The sequence below is a fragment of the Balearica regulorum genome, chromosome 5, assembly GCF_011004875.1.
Source record: "Balearica regulorum gibbericeps isolate bBalReg1 chromosome 5, bBalReg1.pri, whole genome shotgun sequence".
Lineage (NCBI taxonomy): Eukaryota > Metazoa > Chordata > Aves > Gruiformes > Gruidae > Balearica > Balearica regulorum.
In genome coordinates this window covers 21310847-21334709 of record NC_046188.1, presented here as the reverse complement: position 1 = coordinate 21334709, position 23863 = coordinate 21310847, and the positions used below count along the sequence as shown (strand labels likewise).

The 23863-nt window shown below is 36.6% G+C and overlaps 1 protein-coding gene across 4 annotated transcripts in view; it reads left to right on the top strand.

Annotated features, from left to right (window-relative positions):
- The window catches only part of FLRT2 (fibronectin leucine rich transmembrane protein 2), a 64535-nt gene that overhangs the window by 4069 nt on the left and 36603 nt on the right, over window positions 1–23863 (top strand). Inside the window, exon 1 of one of the 4 annotated variants that reach the window (XM_075753757.1) lies at window positions 9914–9934. The exons of the other annotated variants lie outside the window; for them this stretch is intronic. The gene's annotated coding sequence lies outside the window, so the exon portion shown is untranslated. Of the gene's footprint in view, window positions 1–9913; window positions 9935–23863 lie in introns of those variants that run through there. 4 annotated transcript variants of the gene reach the window in all.

Sequence of the window (23863 nt, the reverse complement as noted above, 5' to 3'; positions counted from 1 at the left end):
CGCACGGCGCCTGGCCGGGAATAGAGAGCCGGGAACTACCCCTGCTGCAGGGGAACTGGCAGAGCGCCTGTGTTAGCACCACCATTAGTATCATCTGGGAGGTGGTTTTGTGAAACGGGACCTTTAAAGGTGAGCCTTGTTCGGAAGAGGCAGTCGGCTTAGCTCGGCGCTAGCAAGTGTTAGGAGATCCACGGGGAGAGCAGGAAACTGCGCCCGGCAGGAGGATCCATCAGATCCCCAGCAGCAGCCGCCGGAGCGGGGCTGGGGTGAGTGGGTGGGGGCGAGCTTAGGAGAATTGGGTCAGGACTTCGGAATACAAAGGAGCCCCTCATAGACCTGATGAGTTAGGCGGTGATCTCTGGTAAACTAATAACAAATACTGCGGGGGGGGGGGGGGGGGGGGAGATGAACAAAAAATAACAGATCGCAAAAAGAAGGCAAACAGCTGAAAAGACCTCTCAGAGCATGAGATAAAACCTCATAAAAGATAAAGAAAAAGCAGCAAAGTTAGAGAGTAAGACTCTCCACCTTTTTTTTCGGAATGGGACTCAGTCAACAGGAGCTTTTAATTAATTTTAATGGAGGAAATCTGTTTAAGGCTTACAATAAGCTAATAAATCCAAGGCACAAATCCGTGTAAATTCCTGTACTGTGTGTGGAAGGTACTGATTAGATTTCTTCAGATGCTGCTTTTTGCAATGCAGAGCTCAGCTAAATGGAAAGGGAGAGGTTCCTTGCATGAGGAGCAGGAAAAGATTCTAAACCACACACACACACACACACACACAGGCGTACAGAAAGACAGGGCGTGTGTTAAAGGGAGGTTTATTTACTGCATCTAACTTTACAGTGCTTGCAGGGAAATTAAACCAGTTTAGAGGTTGAGATTGATCACTACTTGGGTTTAAAAAAACCCAGCCAACCAGGAAAAAAATGAAAACCCTCAAACTTTCATGGACTTAATTCCTTGCTTCATTCACTGACATGGTCTTTCTCCAATAACACTTTTATATACTTGTAGTTTCAGAGGAAATTCATTATTGGTTTCAGATACATGTATTTTGGGAAGGAGAAAAATCCATCCTGGCATTTTTTTCAAAACATTTAAAAGGTACTGTACCTATACCTCTATCCACCTTTCTTTCCTTTCTTCCTTTAAAGAGTCAATGTATGCAATGTTATCACGGAGATGTAATATTTGCATAATCAAAAAGATACAACACATGTTATTTAAAAGTCACCATTTCCCAGTGGCAAAAGTGATGTTAAAATGTTAGTGTTGATCTTGTTCCTGAAAATTATGTGAGAGGAGAGACTTCAAACATCATTACTATTTGTAGGAGGTTTGCTATTTAAACTGTGGTTCTCCATCCTGATGTGGGAGCGAGGCAGTTAAAAGTAAGAGAGTGCAGGCCTGAAGTACTGTAGGTGAAGCAAGTCAGAGTACTGTGTAAATACAGTGTCTGTAAAACTACCTGTGACTAGAACAATCGTCAGTGTTTTCCAAAGTCCAAGGCTGGAGTAAGCAGAAGCGGTGCTGGAATGCACCCAGTGTTCTTAAAAGAGTCGCTCCTCACATACACATACACCCTATATTTTGTATAAGGTGATGTTATCTGTGTTTGGCTTTGAGAGTCTGGATCTAATTTGAGCCACTGTTACAAGTCACATTTATATCCTGGCCTGCTGGATAGTTTGATTTAGGATGTAGACATATCTCCTTTGCGCAATCCTACACCCTCCCAGTTGGAATCTGCATTACATAGGCTATGGTTTCCTTCGAGAATCAAGAATGTGCTTGCTTTTAACTGCTTAAAATAGCAGTATCCAAAATGTAGGATGTTATTAGGGCTGACTTCCCTACCCTTCCCGCAGAAAAGGAGGAGAGACATAGTTTTACCAAGTCAAGAAAATAAAAAGGAATTTAAACAAGCATCACTATCAGGCTTTTCCTGTACTGCACTTTCTATGTAAAGGACTAGAAAGAAGGCGTACTTAAGATAATATTGTTTCCAGGAAGGTGAAAGCTTTATTTCATAATCATTTGTGCTACCTCTTTAATCTCAAAATGAGTTCATTTTTCACTAGATTACTTTCATGTAACTTTCAGGCTTTTACCAGACGGATTCAAATCCAGTCCATTAGTGACCTCTATCTGTGAGAAGCGTATAGTCAATAATGTTTTTTTCTCTTTTTCTTCACCATAGTGGATTGGAAACACAGGCTTTAAATTGTTTTGGTCTTTTATACCTGCAAATCACCTATCTAGTTAGATTATCAATGTCATATCCATTACAGACAATGCAATTTCCAAGTGTTTTAAATACGAAAAAAAAGAAAACCAAACTCCTGTTCTAAACATGAATCCAGAACTTTAAAAGAACTCTAAATCTATTCCAGCTATTCCAGTGATAATATGATGAACATTTGCAAAAATCAGAAAAATAAAATGTATCCAGTGGTATTGAACATCAATAATAAAGCAATTGAATTTATGTCCGTCTGATGTTTTAATACTTACTCTAAAGCAGGCTGACTTGATGTGAAATTTTATTGCCCCTGAGTGCTTACATAATCACTGAAACTTGAGACAAACACTCAGACCAGATATACTATAAGTAGACTTTATAGTAGCAGGGTGTTTAAAAAATGTTAAAAAAAAAAATCCAGCTGTGTCTATATTAGGAATACATGTCGGAGATCAAGGAAAAGGGGGTCTTTATAAACAGATGGTCTCTTTTAGGGGATTATTAAACCCAGCTTCCCAATACTAATTTGTCTCTTGTTTATATCCACAGCTATATTCCATGTTTTAGTTAGTGATTGTAAATGGCAGTTGAGGACTTGATCAGCAATATCTTTGGGTAGGTGAATACCATTGTTTGACATTTCCCAGATTGTAGTTGATTACCTCAGTGCTTGGTAATATGATGGTTTTAGGTGTTTCCTTCCCTCCCCCTTGGGCAGTCTTTTTAAGAGTCTTTCTGCCACTGCTTTTTATTTATTTCCTCAAGAAACCAAAAGAGATGGAGCTTGTCCTAGAGGTATAAAAATTGCTTTTTCTTTTCTTTTGGTAAAACAAATGTTTGTTTGTTGGTTGGGGTTTTTTTGGTCATTTATAGAAAACAATAGAAAAGAATAATATATAGTTATTATTCTAAAGAAGGCTAATTTAACATACACTGAAGATACGAGCTTTAGTTCCCCTACAGCTATGTGCAACCTACACCTTTCAAGTAATTGACTTCTTTTAAAGAAAAACAACCACAAAAAATCATCATTAAAATATGTTTCTTGTCAGGCATGTTTTATTCATTTATTTAAAACAAACCCAAACCTTAACCCATAGATAATACTCAGGAAAGAAGCATTTGAAATAAAAACTATTCTCTGTTTAGCAAATTATATTCTAGACACATTGCTTTGTCCCAGGAATAGTGTGCAATTTAATCTGATATTTTCAGCCACTGGTGAAAGGTATTGGGACCTTCGTATACTTTTTTTTTTTTTTTTAATTGATGATTTACCCAGCTAATAGTTCGGGGTTTTTTGGTTTTTTACCCTCTTCAATTCCTTCTTCTGACTTGGCCCTTTGAATCGAATCAAAATTAAATACTATCAACAACTTAAAACAAATCCATCATGCTCTATTCAGCATTCCTGAAAAGTTAATGATGCATAAAGAGGTCCATAAAATATATCTTCTTAAAAAAAGCCTTGTGCTGTCTATCAGCTCTACCTAGAAACAATCTCCTGTATATTTTACTTCAAGCTATAACTGCTTTATTTATTAATTTGTTGTAAAAGAAACCTTTTCTAGCCTAGTTTAATGTGATGATGTATTTATAAAAGCTTACGGCACAGAGAATTTTTTTCTCATTCGAAGGTGCGCTGTCATTGAAACTGATCCTTCAGTTCTTGCAGACAAAACTCAATAGGTTTTGATGTACGGGATCAGATCATTGCTAGACTTTGTCCTGCAAAGTGATGTTTTTACTTTGGCCCCAGGTGACAAGTGACTTGTTTCCAAAAGGCCCTGGTCAGTATTTTGTAGGATCTGCCCCTTACGAAGCAGAATATTAAAGGTCACAGATAATATTCTGGCTTGGCCTTCAAGTCAATAGGCCACTTTCATAACACTTAATCACCAGCTACCTATTCACGAGGTAAATTATCATTGTAATTTTCTGTGACAGTTATGGATTAAAGACTGCAGTCAAAATTTTTTGAAGAAAAAGAATCATTTTGAAAGGTAGTTCGGACAATAATCTGTAGATTACTGTAATGGTCTGCAGTCTGGTTTTACAAATCCTGGTCCAGGTAGGGATATATCTTGTGCTACAGAATACAGAAGAGGGCATTTACTTCCTTTTATCGTCATCTATTTGTGAATATATCACAGCGAAAATGTTTGAATGAAGGGGCAGAAGTTCTGCTCTTTGGTCAAAGTTCTTTATTGTGGCTGACTTGTCATGGGTAATCTAATTATCTTAAAAATGCAAACTCATATAGACATCAAATCAGTTCTTTCCTGAAAACATGCTAGCTATGATTGAATTCATCTGAAACTATTCCACAATCTTTATCCAGACAAAATTACAAAATTTGTTTAATGTCAGGGATCTTGAGGGAAAATTACAGGCAAAAGATTTTGGAATTCCATCTCTCCGATTCATTGTCATGCACTTCTGTGTTCAGCAAGGTCTGGGCAGGCTGATGCTAGACACCTCTCTCGTAGTAAACACTGTAAACTCTACGAAAGTACTACATAACCCATTAAGAGCAGGAAAGGTCAGAGCTCTGAATGAAAAGCCTCATCAGCACCTTCTGAGAACTGAAATCAGTGTGCGGCAGTGTTACTCCCAGTTCCTGCCGGCAGCTTTTGTCATTCCTTCATCAAAACCAACAGGGAAAATTAAACTGAAGAGAAGAGTTTTTCTCAAAAGTTCTTCCAGTCCTGCACTATGTAGCCACACAAGTAGCTCGTACCTCACTGAGCTGTTCCACAAGAGTTAGCCAAGAGACACCCTGTGGAAAAGGGTTGCCCACGTGGGGAAAGGACACAGCACTCCTGCAGCGTGTCCTAGCACTGCTGGGAGCCTTCAGTGATGCTCATACACAGTCCTCAATCTTCACACAGGTTGCTGAGGACCAAACCATAGTGCATGGTCAAACTGCAGTCATAGGATCGTCAGCCACAGGCTTATAGGTCCAGAGTTAAAAATATTTCTTTCTCTTGAGATTTCCTGCGTGCTTTTTCTACAGAGAAAAAGAAATGCACTATTAGAACTGTTCTAAAACGGGTATGACATTCACAATGTCATTGGAAATGAATGCAACAACAAATAAGTCTTCTTTTATATCAACATCTTACTGACAGAACAAGATATTTAATATAAAGTTCTGAAGAAGAAATGCAGATTTTATACATATACATACATATAGTTTGTGTTTGTGTTACATATGTAGATGACTGTGACTTTGTGTATTATCACAGAGGTCTCCCTCAGACCCTTCAAAGCATATATAATTAATTTTCATTCAAAATTAATTTTGTTAATGAACTGCAAATCAAATTAATCACGAAGAAAAACTTATATTTTTCCTCCAGTGTGTTGGAAGATTCTATACTGGGTAAAAAACCCGAGGTGCTCCCAAGAGGTGTTGCTCCCAAGGTCAATGGAAAGAGTCTGTAGCAAACTTACCTGTGCTTATGAAATAGAACTTCACAGCTGAAAAACTGCTTTTTAAATTAATGTATTTGATTCCAGACTCAATCCTTCTCTCTTTCACTGGCAAGTTAATTTCACAGACACTCTTCTCATGATTAGAGATTACTCATGTGAGTAATAATTTGAATAGCCAAAAGTGATGTCATTTAGCTGTAATTGAAGATGATACAAACCCAACAGTGTGTCTCTGGTTATACTAATGTAAATATGCTTTCATTAGTAGTTTCTTCATGTGTGTATGGGAAAACAAGCCGTATAGGTACAAGTCATTTAAATGACTACAATTGCATCCATATTAGGATTGTAGCAGTATATGTGTTTGTCGCAGAAACAGCCTGCATAGGTGTACTTCTATAAAAACTATCTGTAGGCATCGGGTGTGCCTAACATTTAATCAGTGATGATTTTGGTAAGTGAGGTGGTTTTAGTGAGTCTGTTGCATGCCTGAAATGCTAGCTGAAACCATGGGACGTGTGTCTAAATGAAGGAATATTTGTTAGTAGTACCTTATAATTTCATTTGTGATATAGGAAGTTTTTCCTAGGTGGTGCTTCTTGTGTCATTGAGAGATTTGCATCCAACTAAATGTACCCCACTTAGCAATCTTGTTCATCTGGTTTCACAGGCCACTTTATTGACTGATCTAGATTTAACCCTATTCTTATCTTTAACCACTTAGCTTTGGAGTTAGTCGTAAATGATCCTAGACTAAACATTATTTCTTGAGACATACGAGTTGAAAACTTGCTGTTTATTTCATAATTTGTTATAATTATGTAAAAAAAAAATCACTTTGATAACTGAATTGATATAAACCTGGATCTGGTGGTTGGAGGACTCCAATTTACTATGTTAATGCTCTATATGCGTATTGCATCATGTTGTACTGATCCATTACTCTAAGCCCCCGCATTATTCATTGAACAAGAGAATCTGGAGGTGGAAAAGACATATAAGGCTAACCAACAGCTCATAGTCATCTCTCTAGTATACTCACAAAATTTTCATTCTTCATTTAAATGTTTTCAGAGATTTTGTCTTAGACATTTTATCCTTTGAACTGCCCATAGAAAATTAATTTCCAACATAATATAAGTAAATTAAACAAGCAAAAAGTGCTATTATCCAGCCTGATAAATTTTTCCTTCTTTAAAATGAATTTAGCAGTCTAACAACAAGTTTCCTCATATGGAAGATAAGTATACAGTTAGAGACTGCTAAAATTTAACAGAACATGAACACATACACACAGACACACAGAGTCATCCCCAACTGTATTGCTAAATCCTGTATATCAAATTGGTATATGCCCAACAGCGGTTTTTGAAATAGCTCGTTCTGGCCCTGTGCCATGCTGCTCAGTGAAGAGCAGCTTCTTGCAGCAGTTCAGCAGTAAATTGTAAAATGCATTTTGCCAGTAGAAGTCTTTTTTTTTATTTGAGAAATTACTTTCACTGTTTGACAAAATTAATTTCAGGACCTTATGCTTTAGCAGTTGTGCAACAAAATAACAGTCTTTACTCAGAGAGAAAAGTGTCTACCATTATAGCTTTGAAAATACTTAGGCAAGAAAGAAGCATAATGGACAGCTCTTTTTTATAAAATGTATGCTTTGAATGTCACAGACAGAGCCAAGTCCCTTATAATTGCCCAGAGATGCCTAAGCCTCTGTGGCAGACTATCTGACAGTAAGGTTACTCTAATTGCTTTATCCATACTGTGCCCTAACAAAAATCTCTTTTTTATTCATGTGGTATTGTGTATTCATAACAATAAACATGCACGCACATGCATGCAGGGGCGTACACACAAACAACATGTAAAAGAGAAAAAAAAGAGATTTCTGAGAGAATTAGAATGGCAAAAGATCATTTAGAAAAATCTATTTCCTTCTAAAGCTTAGTTAGCATCTTCCTTTTTTATTATTTAACTAGATGATAGCAGGGCAATCAGTGATACTGTAGAACTTTGAAATGGAAACTGTATATCAGTTTTTCTAGTTTGTTTGCTTAGCTATCTCCCCTAGTGCTTTCCCCTCCACAGTTAATAGAGAACTGTTTTCACAAGTAGTACTGTTTAATACAGTATTAAAAAAAAGATGCAATTGGATTTCTATTTTTTTTTTTTTTTTTGAGTGCTGTCTACAGGGTGCTCAATCTGTCTTCACACTAGAGCCTTACTTTTTGGTTAGCATAGAATCACAGAATGGATTGGGTTGGAATGGACCTTAAAGATCACCCAGTGCCAACCTCTCTGCCATGGAGGGGCATCATCTTCTTCCCATCTAAATCCACCATCCTTCAGTTTAAAGCCATTACCCCTTGTCCTACCACTACATGCCCCTGTAAAAAGTCTCTCTCCAGCTTTCTTGTAGGCCCCTTTAGGAGGGGGCCCTTTGAGGCCTACAAGTTATGTATAATTTTTTTTATATATATATACACATAAAGTGTGTGTGTGTATATATATATAAAATTATGTATAATTCCAGTAAAATGCAGTGGTTTAAAATTAAATGAAAGAAAAAAAAAACCCCACACCAACAAATCAAACCCAGAAGCAAAACCAAAGGAAACCCAAACCCACAGACCAGGAACTACTGAAATCTCAACGCTAATGAGATGGTTGTTTTCTGTCCCAGTCTGGATAATCTTATCAGTACCTATTTAATTTAATATTTTGTACCAAATACAGGTTTCAACTAGATAGTCTATTATCATAGAAGTCAAACACTCAGCTCTATCCTCAGATCAGCACAGTGGATCTTTATAAATCTGGAATAAATGAGATGTTAGATTTGCTGCCAGCAGCTCTGGCAACAGGACTGTTGATCTGCCCAGATTCTCTTTCCTGCAAGATTTTCTTATCAGCAGATCCACACATCCTACATGGTGTGACTGTGGATTTACAGATAAGAGGACAGAACGACTGAAAGTGGATGGATGGCATGAGCATAAATAGGTCATGAGTTACCAACTGTGGAGCTTGATCCTGAGCACCAGGGGAGACGATTATAAATTTCAGAACCCCTCTAAGGATAAGAAGCTCTCTAGGCAGAAGGGTTTGGATTTAATTCTTCGCCCTTCATTTGTCCAAAGTTGAAAGTGCATAAATCAGTCTGTACGAGCAGAGATGACTCTGAAATTCATAACCACTCATCTCTGTGACACTGATGGAAACTCTATTGGATCAAATGCATAGGTATTCTAATTATGAACCACTGATATTCAGAACTTCCCTTAGGCCATCAATATCTCATATGCAATCATATTTTACAAGCTGCCGAATGATTGTCTGGTTATGCATGTGCTGATCGAGAGAAGACATCCTACAGTCTAGCCAACCAGCTGCAGAAAGATGATCCTCTTTAAGCACTAGGAGAATAAACACCTTTACATTTCAGATAACATCAGTATCAGTTCACAAGCTACTTAGGTCTTGTGAAGAGATATTTGGCAATCTTGGGAAGGGGTGTTTAAGTATAGCCCTGTATATTGTCTTGTGTTGAATGATAACCATGTTTGACAGAAAGGCATTCTTTTTAACTCTTTAATACTTTAACTCTTTAATACTATGCTAAAAGTATCTCCTGCTTATTAGAAGCAGAAATAATGCAAAGATCTGTAGCCTTGCTATGAAATTTACACTCCCACCATCTGGGGTACTTTTACTGACATGTATTTATATTCTGGTAGCAGCATACTTCTCTCCTGTTTCTCTCTCACACTTTCTCTTTATTTTTTAAATACATGTGGCAGCCCAGGCTGAATCAGAATTTTTAGTTAGCTCTTCAGCTAAGAAGGATCTCTCTTTTAAGCTGGAGTTCATTCTGTTATGTCTGTCATGTCAGGTGCATTGAGGACACTCAGTATCCTAAAGATACTATCAAAACTAAAATAAGCAATAATGCGGATGGAAGCTTTTATTTTCATTTAAATATTTCCCATATTATTTTTTCAGGTCAAGTATTGCAGTATTGTGCAGAGGGAAGATAAAAGCAGGAAAGGGAAAGTGACTAGAAAATACCTGGGGGGAAAACAGGATGAAAGTGAGTAATCAAAATTGTCCAGACTGAATGAAGTGCAGAGATAAACAATCGACTTTCTGTGCAACAGGAAATCAGAGTTTCCTAATGATCACAGTTTTAACCACCTAAGCTGTTACTCATCTGAGAGGAAGACTGTCGACTGCCATGAGAGGGAGAGGTAGGACAATGCACAGCCTAGGAGGAGCTGAGAGGGGAGAAAAAGATCTGTGAAGTTCCCCCAGTTCTTTCTGTGGTGGGCATAGCACTTGGGAATCATCAGTGTTAATGCTGTCTCAGAGTGGTTAACTCCAGAACAGAACCTTTACTGGCTTAGTGAGTCCGGTCTGGTGAGTTTTGATGTATTCCCTCTTAATATTATTTCTTGTCCTCGTTTTTGTGACCTTAGAAACTGTGCATGTTAACCATAAGAAAAAAATGGATACAGAGTAAAGATAGGATGGATAAAGCAATTAGTGAAATCTAGTCTCAAATTCTCCTTTCAGGCATGGGTATATATACAGAAAGCCCACTTTACATGGATAAATCAAAGGCAAATAATGAATATTATTTGTTATTTAAAATATATAATATAGATCCTGGCAGCTTTTATGTAATTTAGTTTTCTCTTGCCTTTAGACCTCTCATCTGAAAGAGATTAGAGATCCATTATATAACAAACCCCCCCACTGAATTAGGAGAACACTGATGACAATACAATGGGGGCAAATGGCACTGAAGTGGATCTTTGTTATTCTAGCTTATAAGAAACATGCTGAAGGAAACGATCATCATGCACTGCAACATACAGTATTCTGATGTTGCTTCTGTGTCATCAGTGAGTTCATGCTGTCCTGTTGATTAAATTAGGGGCTAGGTCAAACATTGATCACACTCTACATTATGGTCTGAGCTTGCAGTATGCTCTTGCCCCTTGCAGCTGAAGGCAAGGCAGAATTCAACACTGGATTCTAAAAACAGCAAGGGGACAAGAAGTGGTGCGCGCTGAGGACTGAACCAGCAGCGGTTGCAGAAACTCGCTGCATGTGTCTATATGGAAGGGTTGGCATTTCTCTTCCCCCAGGCACACCAAATGCCCATAATCATCAGCAGCACCAAGTCCAGGCACTTAATATAAAGGAAGGAGATAATTTATGGGGAAGATTATGCTAAAGGAATATGCCCTTGATTTGTTAGTGCAATTTTTGTATGATTTCAGCATTCCCCACAAGTGTTCTGGTAGTAATAATACTTGGGACAATATGTAACTCTACTTATTTGCTTACTTGTAATCTTGCAGAAACTCTAGTAAAGAATCTGACTAGAATTCTGTTACTGTAACTGTAAAAGAGAAGAAAAAGCTCAGTGGAAAGATGGCACTGGATGAGTTAACATGTTAGCCCTTCATTCTTTCAGATCAAGCTTCCTGTGAGTAATAAAACACAAGTCAGATGAATTTGGCTGGTCTCAGTCAAGCCTCTCATGGATAGTTGCCCACATGGGAATAACTACCGCATAGATTAGCTCTGTGAATAGTTCCAGGACAGGTGTGGGGCTGAACTGCATTGGCAGAACTGCTCCGGGGAACTTGTGTGTGATGCTTCACTCAGTGCTATCTGTCTTCCTTTTCATGAGCACTGAAATTCAGCCAAACATGTTTTTTAAGTAATTGTTTTTAGAGAGTTGGAGAAATCTCACATTTTGTCAGATTTGCAAGTCTTTTACTAGATATTTCAAAAAAATGAAGTACAAGTGAAAATTAAAATACGGTGAATAATTTCTTACTAGCCAACATTTCATTCCTGAGAAAAGGAACAGTGTTATGGCTTCTGATCTGTCTTTCCTAACAGTCTAAGACAAATAACAAAAAGCACAATATTTTTAATGCTTAAGAGGGGACAGAACAACACAAGGTTTCTCCTGCTGAATACAAATTCTTTCTGTTTCTATTTGAAATCCAGACGTAGTCTACAGTGATCTATATGAAATGAAAGGTGGACTCAGGTAAACCCACCACTATTAACAGAGCCTCATTTTTCCAGTCCCTGTCAGAAGTGGAAAGATTTATTAGGTAAAAAGGATGAACTGCTTTTTCACCTCCACATCCTCTTCTTCCTCTGTTCTTACAAAGCAGAACTGAGCCTAAGTCACACTGTACCAGTCCATGTAAAAAGCATGTTATCAGAAACAAACTCTGCACTATTCTTCCTGACATAAAAAGAGACAATGCAAACGAAAGATAGAAGGAAGAGTTAATAACAGCATTTGATCAAAGGAGCGCTGACGCACAAGCAGATTCAGAAACCTGCTTGATATTAAATGTGTAGCACTCGCATAAATCAGGGCTGGACCGGTTTACAGCAGCTGAATATCCACAACATAAAACACAAAACTTCTCTATTGAGTTCCTTGTTAGAGCCATGACTGTAGGCCAGCCTGCCTTCTTTAGCAGTAAGGGGAAAGGATTGTAGTCTCGGAGCTGACACTGTGCTGTTTGTGCCCTCGCTGCCTGTGAATCAATAGAGGACCCTTCTCTTCAAATCTCCTACACAAAGTAATTTTTTTTCTTTTTCTTGATTTAACTGATGATTTAAGGAAATGATTTGGCATACAATTGCCTAAGGTCAGGTTTACAACACTGTTCTAGTTACTTGCTGCATAGTTTGGAGTTTCAGATTCATATGTGGACATGGTTGTGTAATTTATTGAAGCATCTGTTTATACTTCATTTATGTTTCTTACCTCCGTCTCATAGCAATTGCTGTACCTGTTGTGATGACATATTTTCCATGACATTTTTCATGCATTCCACCATTGCTATATCTAATGAAACTTGATTTTCACATGCATATGACCATCGTGGGCATGCAGTATGGTTCTAAAAATTTTACCAGCCTAATCTTCATCTCCTTTTGCCAGAGGACTACAAATTACAGATGGTTTTATCAATGCAACTGTAGGTTTTGACACTTGCATTAAATTTTAAACTGGTTGGGTTTAGTGAATTAAATAATTTCTCTTGCTACGGGAACTCTCTACTGCAGGAGTGGGGAGAATAATGAGAGATGTCCTCTATCCATTTGCCATTTTTTAATTTCAATTAAGCCTATAGTTGTGCATATTCTGATGATGATGTTGGCTAAGAAAGATAAGAATAGTACGAGGAAATTGCTTTAATGTTACTGGAGATAATCAAGAACTGCTGTTTTGCGAGTGAATATTTACCTCCAGAATCTGCAGTAAGACTTTACACTGTTGTCTCCAAACAGAAACGGGCAGCAAAGTGTGTGGAGCTTTGCTAACTGATAACCGGTGATATAATACATGATTTAGCAGCTTTTTTCAGTACAAATCTCAATAGTACCCCAAAGGTAGTTAATGTCCGAGAATAAATGTATCGCTTTTGTTAGTCATTGTTTCCTTTATAGAAACTAGTATAGTGTTTTGCAATTAGATACAAAACAATCTGAATAATAAGGAGCCACATTGTCTTCTATTCTACTTGATCTTATACTCTTCTCATTGCTGTAGTAGCCTAATGCCAATCTGTAAAACTTTAGTGAAAGGTGTCATTGCAAAAGAGTTCTGTGGTGTTTGATAATACCAAATGACTTTATTTCATGCAGAGAATTTTTAATACACAACATGAGACCTGGTCAGTCAGAATTGCAAAGCTTAAAATTCCCTTCTGAGCATGAAATTCAGGGCAGTGGTTTGTACCCACGATTATTTATAAGTGCATGGATTATATTTATAGCTCCACTGACTTATGAACAGTCTAGATAAGTAGTTAGCAAAATGACACCGATTGTGCTGCATATTCCAACTGCAAACAACAGTGTTGCGAAAGTGACTCCCAATGAATCGTTCTTTTAGAAATGTAATATATAGCATCTCTCTCTCACCCTTGCTCTCTCTCTCTCTCTCTTTCTAACTACAGTCTTAACCTCCAACGCTTAAAACCCTAGATATATTGAAACCGAGGTCTTCCCAGCAAGATTAAAGGGTCGTACTTTCGTGGACCTATGATTCTATCTATTTTAACATCTCTTATCTGAGAGAGCTACTTTAGGAAGGAGTCTACAGGTTCTCTAATAGATATAGGTACAAAGCTGTCTTTTTAGACTGTGTGGAAATGAGATTAGAGCTGATCTGACAAGAAGCAAATCTCCCCTTCCTTCACTCTAGCTCCTTTCTCCCAGGTAATTATACAAGTTGAATTCATCAGCCCCGTGTATTGCTTGCTTTTCAGGCAATTTCCAGTAGGAAGATTCTCCTTATAAATAAGTACGTATGCTCTATAATTGCTGACAATCACATGGGGATCCTTATTTCTTTCCCTTACATGCATTGCAATGCTGGAAATAAAATCCTGTGAACTAAATATCTCCATATCTCATATTACTGTCCTGAAATAGAGGAGGATCTTTCTGTCAGTTTTGCACTATTTAAATCTTACCATGACACACCACTACCAATAAGGGAAATGGAATTATAAGACCTGAAATAGCAAGAAGTAGTGTGTGACTGGTCACACTTTCACCGTAGACTTTCTCCAGTGTAAATTCAGGTTTATTCTTCTGAAATCTGGAATTATTTTACATCCATATAACGGAAAATGAAGGGACTCACTAGTTGTTTCAAGTCTTCATCCATAGGCTAAAGCAGAAAGAAGATGAGCATCCTTACATCAGATGAATTGACAGTCTCACTGTAAAACATATTTAGGACTGTAAATAACCAGAAATGCAGCACACGTGCCGAACTGTGTGAAATGCCTGAGGTAAAGTAGAGAGTGCTGATGGTTTATGAATCAATGCATAGATATCAGAGTATTGACAAATCAAATGGGTAACTACGAAGAACTGCCTATTTGTACACACCACCCACATCCAGAGAAGAGTTTAAAAAGCGACTGCAAAAATCCACAACATTTTTGAAACCAGAATCAAAACTAGAACATTTACTCCAAAAGGAGTATTCAAAATTTCATTTTTTTAAAGTATGTTAGATTTTCATTAAAAATACTGAGTCATAGGGAAATGAAAAAGAATCCTCTACTTTTTAATATAAACTGTGAAAAAAATTGGCATTCCATAACCAGCAAAATTATCACATTGTTTGAGCCAAGTTTCTTGATTTACTTTGATGATTAGCATGCCATCCTATAGAGAAACTCACACATGTGCTTAGTATGTGGCCATTCTGCCACTTGAGTGTGTGAGACTCCAGAGAATAATAAAAATAAATCCCGCAAAACAATTGTCCACTTCCAGCCCAAGTGCAAGCATTACAATTGTTACCACAATCAGATAATTCCTAATGAAGCTGCAACCTCGCGGTATCTGATTTTTCCATATACAAACAGAATTTGGAATAAATAGGGGAAGGATATTGTAAGGCTGTTCAGAAAGTACAGCAAAAATGTGAAGAATACTGTAACAAAGTGACTATTACTATTGCAACTTATGTGTATAACACTTTTTTACAGAGACCTATAGGCAGCCATGGTGGATTTCTAATGGTTTTGCACTCCATTGTAGCAATGTAAGTCAGGAATATTCTCTCATGAGTATTTAGGTGCATATAGAGTATTGTTCCTGAGGAGAACTGACTCCACATCATTACTTGAATTTAACAATATCTGGTTTTCCCCCAGCACAGCTTAAGAATGATGCAGCTGTACTCATTTTTGCAGTCATGCCATGCCAAAACAATAGAAGTTGCTTTGATTTCTCCCCTAGCCACCCCCGCCACCCAAAAGTCAGTAGAGTATTATTCCTGTGAAATGTAGGCCTCCATTTTATTCTACATATGACATAGGCTCCTTCTATTTCCAGCTTGACCAAAAATAAATTTGGGAATCAGTCCCCTTTCCACACCTGAGGCTAAGTTCTGCAAAATTTTGCATACTTTCAATTCCAGTCCAAGTCAATAGGTTTGATAACTGTCTTGCAGGGTCTCCACATGTATTAAACAGACAGAAATGTGTTGTGGTTATCTCCATTTGAAGCAACAAGAAGCATCACCCATTATATTGCTAGATTTTTGAGTGAGAAAGATTTCATTTCAAAATACAGTATGACCTAAAATTAAATCTGAGACAGTTTGAAATAAAAGCCCTTTCTGAAGATCACATTCTCTCATGCTGATGTTTTTTTGTTTATTTGTAGCAATATCACTTGCAAAGTCGACAAAACAACAGCAATAAGTAATAAAAGTCATAAGAATAGGTAGCAGGTTGGCTGGCATACAATGAGAATTAAAGCAAAGACCAATCTCCCTTGGTAAACGTTGATATGAATTATTAAATGAAACAGTGGAAAAATATAGTCTGTCAAAAGCAGTTTCCTTCTAGATACATGGGAGGAATTAACACTTATTTCAAAGTAAAGGTTTTCTGCATGTCTTCAACATCTTTGCCTGCTTGAATTGCGCAACTTATTTCTGTACTAAAAAAATCGCAAATTAATTTCCCAAATAAAGAATGTTTTTTGGAATAATTTTTGCAATGTGAGGCTCACCTAAGCAATTTCTCATATATATCTGAAATTTCCTTTCTCAAATGTTTCCTGGAGAGAAAATGTTTTAATATTGTAGGAGGTGTGATTCCAGTGGGCTGAAAGTATGTCATCCAGTTACTGATTTGATATTTAGCATATCTGATGATGCTAGAATATGTACTCTGTAATTTGAACATGCAGGTCTGCTGCTCAGTATGTCTGTACTGGCATAATTTTCTTGGCTTTAATAATCTCATCATTAGATGAGTTATGCTAGTTTAGGATTTGCACCAAGGAATGCATGGTCAACTAGATGATCTGATCTCTAGATTAGCTATCCAGAGTAGCAAAAAATTAAAGAGAATATCAGATATTAATGATGAAGCCATTCCTCTTAAATTTAACATAAAGTCATGAATTTTCTCTTTGGCATTATGCATAGAATTGGCTGATAATTTTAGAAATATTTAAATAAATTTTGAATAAAACATTTTGATTTGGTGAAACAGGGTATCTAAAGCGATACAGAATTACTTATTTGCTTCCCCAAGTAATATTTTGATGGCCACAAGCCCCAGAAATTTAATACCAGCCTATTGCTATATATAATTGATTAATTAGAATACGGTCCAATTAATTAGGCACTTACCTGTCTAATAGCACCAAAACAGCTAAGAGTAGCCATGTGAGTCTCTGTTTAATACAAGTGATTAAAGTTCCTGGAGTCAAAGACCTAGGTGATGCTTTGGCCCTCAGCAAAATCAATAGAAATAATTCCCACTGACATCAAAGGAATGGGGTTACTTCTCCTGGCTGCCCTTTCCATATCCCTTATGGCTAATTAGGACTTCATTCAAGCACATCATTGGGTATTTGGTAAAACTTTTAATATGCTTATGAGCTCTTTATGTTTCCTCTCTCATGCAAAAGAGCATCTATCCAACAAAAGGTCACACATAAACGCTTAGCTTGTGATCTGATTGCTTATTTTAACTCTACTGTAAAGTCCTGCAAACCACCTGGAAAGGGACATATTCTTGTTCTTCCTGCTCTGTGCACTGATGGAACATGGGTACTGAGACAAGCACACACCTCAAAGCCAGACAAAAAAAGTATTACACAGACACCTGGAACCTAAGATAATACATATGAGTTCTGTGTAGAATTCAGACTCAGTACTGTATGTTAGCATCTGTCAGCAAAAACTAAAGAAAGTCTGTAAAACTAGGTGCCAAAATTTATATGTATATTTTGCCATGTAGATATCTTGTAACATTCAGGCTTGAATGCTTCATAGACCCTACTAAACTGTCTTTCTTAAAAGTGGTTGTCTCCAGATACTCAGATAAAAATTATTGAGAGATGCTGAGTATTCTTTGAGAAACTGAAAATCATGATACTGTCTCAGCAGCTGGAATGCCATCTTTACTTTTTTAGCCACTGTTTCAACTAAGCAGAACATCAGGATATTTTTCTAAGAGCAAAATCTATTACACAGTCTCCAAGAAATTACGGAAACCTTATTTCTAGGCACAAATAAAATTATCTTTGAAAAGCATTGATGTATTAATGTTGAAAATATGCCTGCAGTGACAGGGCTGGTACAGCTGGCATAAGGAAAATCTCCCGCCACTTAAGATAAATTAATTAACCGAGTTTGGTCCTTTGGAATAGCAGAAAAGAATAACCAGGGTTGAATCTTACCATAGGATTCGTATCTTTTCCTTTGACAAAGAATGCAGTGACTGCAACATCATTGTCTTCAATTGGAGCTGTGGGTGAGTAATTAAGAAGATAATGGGAACACATGGCACTGAAATAACAGCAGGAGTCTATTGAACACTGACAGAGTTTTTGTCCAGGCGCCTATTCATAAGATCTGTTATGTATATATTCCAGATCTTATATGCATAGGGCCAATTTGCTAAACCCTTACAAATGTCCAAATTTCCATTCAGGAAACCACATTCACATAAGAGGAGTACATATGTTGCAGCCAACAGTTAAAATTGTGTACTGTAGAAACCTCTGGAAAGATACTATGATCATTTACTTTATTGAACTCTGCTTGCATCCGGTTGTCTCTTCTTTCCTCAGTCCTCTCTTACTGCCATTGTGCACCTCCTAAAGCTGCTCTGCCTTCGATGCAATAAATCATTAAAAAAAAAAAAAAATTATTGCAACAGAAGTAATGCCTTGCTGACATAAACTGCTATGTTGCACACAAGATAGGGAGGTATATTTTATACTTGGATACTTTAGGTGGCATTAATAACATCAATATTTATATTGTCATAAGCTTAGCTTGCACTAGAGTGTCATTTATATGGTGTTATGTTTCCTGCAAGTATTCTTCCTGTCGCATTCATTTCAGGCTTTTTGAAGGTAAACATACAGCAGAACAAAGCCATGTGTATGGAAATCCAGTGTTTTTAGTGTTATAGCTGTATAAATAATGACCTTTATGCAGCCATCTGTGGCTCTATGCAATACCTTCGAACTCAGAGGCTCTTTGAGATTATTAATAGCAATAACGTTATTTCAGTAATGTGAGAACTATAGCTGTTCAGATTGAATGTCACTGGTAAAACTGCATTGGAAAACATGCCTGTCTGTATTGGTTAAAATATAAGTATTAAATCAAATAATTACTCCTTCCATTTTGAATATTTCTCAAGAATTTTGAGCAAAATTCTAGAGAGTTGCTATCATTGGAAAATTATTAGGATTATCAATAAAGTATTGAAGATGTCTCAGATAAGCTTCCACTAATTTTTAAGTGTTGCTGCAAAAACATTAAAAGAGATATGGTGCTTGCAAATTCTTGTCATAAGCTTATGAAGTATAGCAATAGTAAATAACAAAGAATGAAAAAAAAGTTTATTTATTTTAAGCAAGTACCTCAACAGCTTTGTTGCTATCAAAAGAAGGAAGATTTAATCCTGCTGGACTATTCAAGTTTCTTCAGAGTGAGCAAAAATACAGTTGTTTTATTTCATTTACTTTATTTCACAGTTTCCAAAGATTTAAGACAGAACATATTATCATTGTTATTAATATGAGTCCCTTACAAATAAACAAAAGTTGTTAAGGCATTTCTAGATCAAGTACACGAATAGTGTACATTATCATCATGTTCTTTAGTGCAAATAGTCTGAAATGAGACCTGTCTTTCTACAGAAATTTTCTTTATAGTTTACTTGATTCAATTTTGGTATTATACTGTCATTTTCGTTCCCTGTAATAAGTTAATGCTATGCTGGAACTATTTAAAGGGATTATAGTGTCAGTAAGCCTAAGCTTATTGAAATAATGCATGATGAGCACTTTTGTGAAATCATGTGAAATCAAGTACATTAGTGGGCAAAAACCAGCCCCACCAACAAAACGGCCTTTAGAAGTTTAGTAACTGAAGAGTCACTTAGCACAACTGTGCTTTAGTGATTGCAGAAGGGAGAAGCATATTGCAGAAACTGAAGTGAAATTCTGGCTCTGCAGAAGGTGTTGGGAAATTTCTGTTGGCTTCAAAAAGTCGAGATTTCACTCCTGAATTCCTTCTGACTGTGCTGCTGACTCACTGAGCTTACTTGGTCAAGTCATTTAACCTTTGGTCCTATCTGGTTAAAAATACTGACCTGTTCCAGAAGGTTTCCACAAAGCTGTGTTGGTGAATCATCTACTGCCTGTAAAACACTTAAAGATGATGCCGTGAAAGATGATCTTTGTATGAAATGTTCTGTAAAAATCTGGACATCTCAATTTCTTCAGCGAGAGAATTTCCTGTGTTTGGTTTTGTTGGTTTGGTGGGGTTTTTGGGTTGGGGTGTTTTTTGGTTGTTTTTTTTTTTTTTTTTCCCCTCAAAGGAAACATGCATTTTTCACAACAAAAATTGTTAATATTGTGAGGAGATGCTACACGAAGTAGAAATATTTAGCTTAGAAGGGAGATGCCCAAAGGACCTGATACTGTAATACAAAAACTATTAGGTAGATAGGGAGAAATAGAATATTCCAAACTGTTTTTCTTTATATCAGAAGAAGGATGTATATAAAGAATACTATAAATATAGACAAATACTTTCTAAAGTGATTGTATTCTCTATAGTTAGGAGCTATCCTGCTGAACTCAGTGCCACAGGAAATCCATAAAGTCAAAAATTTATGATCAGGACAAGTATTGGCTATTTATATGGATAACGGGACACTCTTAGTTACCAAACATTTTTATTTTCTGGATGTGAGGATATGTGCCTTTGTAAGGGAGTGAATAAGACAGCTGTTAATCATTCAGGAGCTTGGTAGAAGCTTAGAAACTTGTTTAAAAATATGTGAACAATTGGAGTTTAGGATCTCTTTAGTGTTTTAGTCTTTAGGACTTTCTGAAACATCTGCTTATTGCCACTGCTTTTGACTGGTCTGGCTTGCCCTTCTTCCCCCTTCTGTGATGTACAGCATATATTTTCAATATAAAACAATTATTTTCTCTAGTCAGGATCTTGCCACTTACCATATATTTTAAAACATTATTCTTTATTTTTCGTATATTTTTAGCATTAATCCTTTCATTCTGTCTAATACTGTGCAGCCTTTTCAGCATCTACTTACCAGGTTTAGTACCAATTAAAGTGCATTTATCTGAGCTACTAGTCTACATTACTGAGATATATTTTATAAAGATTTTTCATGCATATATAGATATATATGCACCTGCACATAAATATTATCTATGCTGCATACATTTCTTATTAGAATTTTCAGCCTATGTAGCATTTTCTATTTCTCATTTGCTTTCATGAATCATGAAGCTATTGTAATAAAATTGTAGCAATTTTTACCACTGTAGGATTAGTCTGTAACAATAGTAACAGTATAATAACTTATTATCATAGCACAACAGCAAAAAGATAGACTGTAATGATTTAATCTAGATGTACTCCTAGAAAATACCTAAATATATGAGAGTTTTTCATCCAGCAGAACTTGTGAGACACCCGAGAGGGTGAGGATTTGGACACTTAGGTTGCGAGATCACAGTGTCATTTACTGGTCATGTGATGATGCCATAGACAGTGGTTTTTATTTCCAAAGTAATACATAGATAGAAGCATAGAATCTCCTAACCCTGCTTTGAGTGACATATATTTCATTATCCCTATTGTAGGGGAGAGAGGTTTTTATAACTCCTTCCAAGTAAGTTAAATTAGTCTTAGTATCAAGGTTACTGAGTGTTCAGTGAAGATGACACTGAAAAAAAACGCAAAGGCAGAAAGGCTAATAGAAACATGTATTTACAAGCCAATGTTCCTCCATCTGAGAATGCAGCAAGAGTCAAGGACATATAGATTTCACCCTGGAAATCTGGAAGATTTGAAACGGTAGCTCTTGAAGCATCCTTCATAATTGGAGAATAGCACACAAGGAACACGAAAAGCAAGAAGAAAAGAAGAAAGTGATTGTCTTTGTTATGGTGGCTATTGGTTCTTTGCCTTTATCATGATCAAGGATTTAAAACACATTTTGAGACAAATATTTAAGAATATAGATATCTGTGGAAAATGGGTTGGAATGCAATTTGCATTAGTCAGAGACAGAGAGAAGTCTCATGCTAGACTAGCCTGATGATAGCTGTATTTAACAAGATAACTGGTTTTCTAGATGAAAATTATAGTGCATATTTTGTATCTGGACTTCAAGAGAACTTCTGATATGGTGAAATCATTTAGCCCGAGGAAGACACTTTGAGACTTACGAGACTTAGAAACAATTAGTTTTCTAAGTGTAAAACAACTAAAGGAAAGAAAGCTAATAAAAAAAGGAATATTTTTTCTCCAGAGATATTATTACCAGAATTCCTCTAGCATTTCTTTTGGAGCTGACAATTATTAGCATTTTCATTTAGGAATTTAGTTTTTTAGGAACAAAATCAACCAATGACACAAATTTGAGTTAAATTCTCATTAGAGTACTGCAATAATATATGAGAAGTCTTCGGCAGTTTTAAGACACAGAAATAACAGATTTATGATGAAATTAAGCAAAACAAAGATACAGGGTATTGACACATTTTTATTCTTAATTAACAAAAAGTGTTACTTGCAGGCTAGGAAAACAACACATGGGAAGGGAGATGTGGATGTATGAGTCAGTCAAGGAACCCTTGTGTGAGAGAGAAAAGAAAGAAAGAAAAGAATGAAGAGGAGAGAGAATGAGAGAAGGAAAACATCTTAGAATGTATGAAGCGACGTATTTCCAGTAGTTAATGAAAACGTGATGGTTAATAGTAGGAATGGTTAAAACTATTTGAAATAGTGTAGAGAGTATTAAAAAAAAAATAAAAATGCTTGTACTGGAGCAGGTACACAGACCAGCTTATTTGATAATTAGAGGAATGAAGAACCTATTTTACGCTGAGGACTGAAAGAACTGGACTTAGCCTAGCAAAATAATAGCTGAGAAAAAGTATGATTGCTTTCTATAAATAAACAGGAGGCAGGAGGAGGATGAGCTATTTTTGCTAAAGGACAAGGTTACACAAGAACAAATGAATATAAACTAGCTACGAATGCATTTATTCTGCAAATTCATAAAAAGGGTTTTAAGATGGAGCTCAAATGAGATGAATGGGATTATATGACATGATTGCTTATGATAGCAGGGAATTGGATTCACTGACCCAGGATGCCTCCTCTAGTTCTACAGCATGTGCTCACACAAATTGCAGTTCTGTGCTCAGACCAGTAGATCACCTATTTCTGTGATTAGTTGCTTCCTCTGCCGAGATCTTGTTCAGCATTGTCTAAAGTTTCTTCAGTATTCATTTCCAGCAGTGATGAAGTCAGGGAGACATTTGGGATTATTTTTTTTTCTTTTTTCTCCCCCCCCGTCTTTTATGTATAAGGGAAATAATGCTACACTTCTGCGTTTTCCAGTGACTTTTCAAGTTTTGTTTCATGTATTTTTGGCAGAAAAACAGTTCAAGGTGAGCAAAGGCAACAAAGTACATGAAAGGTACACGGTAAACTTTCTGAACAGGAATTATGTGTGAGTAGGTATGAACAACAACCAGTTTTACAGCTACTGCAGCACTACTTCAAATATGAGCAGTAATGTATATGTGCATGTTATATTTTAAATTTGCTATAAAAGGCAGTAACAGCTACTTTAATTTAACATTAAAGTATTTTATTTTTACAGACATATAGGAAATTCAAATACAGAGATGTAAATATTTCTCTGTAGATTTTTTTTTGGTATAAGTTCCGCTGATTCCACAGAATTTTCTTGCTCTCCCAGCTCACTAAGCTGATGCTGTGGATGACCTGATGCCTCAAAGTCCCACGTTGGCTCAGGTGACCTAATTGGCTCAGGTGACTGGGATGATCAAGGTGCATCTGTTCATCTTGGTGACTCAGATTTCTCTCTTGATGAACAGTGTAGACAAAATTCTCCTTTCAAAACCAGACGTTATTGATAATTTGCCTAGAAGAACACATGTGTAAGCTATGAACGACTATGTAAAACTGCCCATCAGGCCTTGAAGAATTAGCTCTACAGTCTTTAGTCATGATTTTGCAAGAACTTGTTAGTCAAAAGAAAACCATGTGCAAC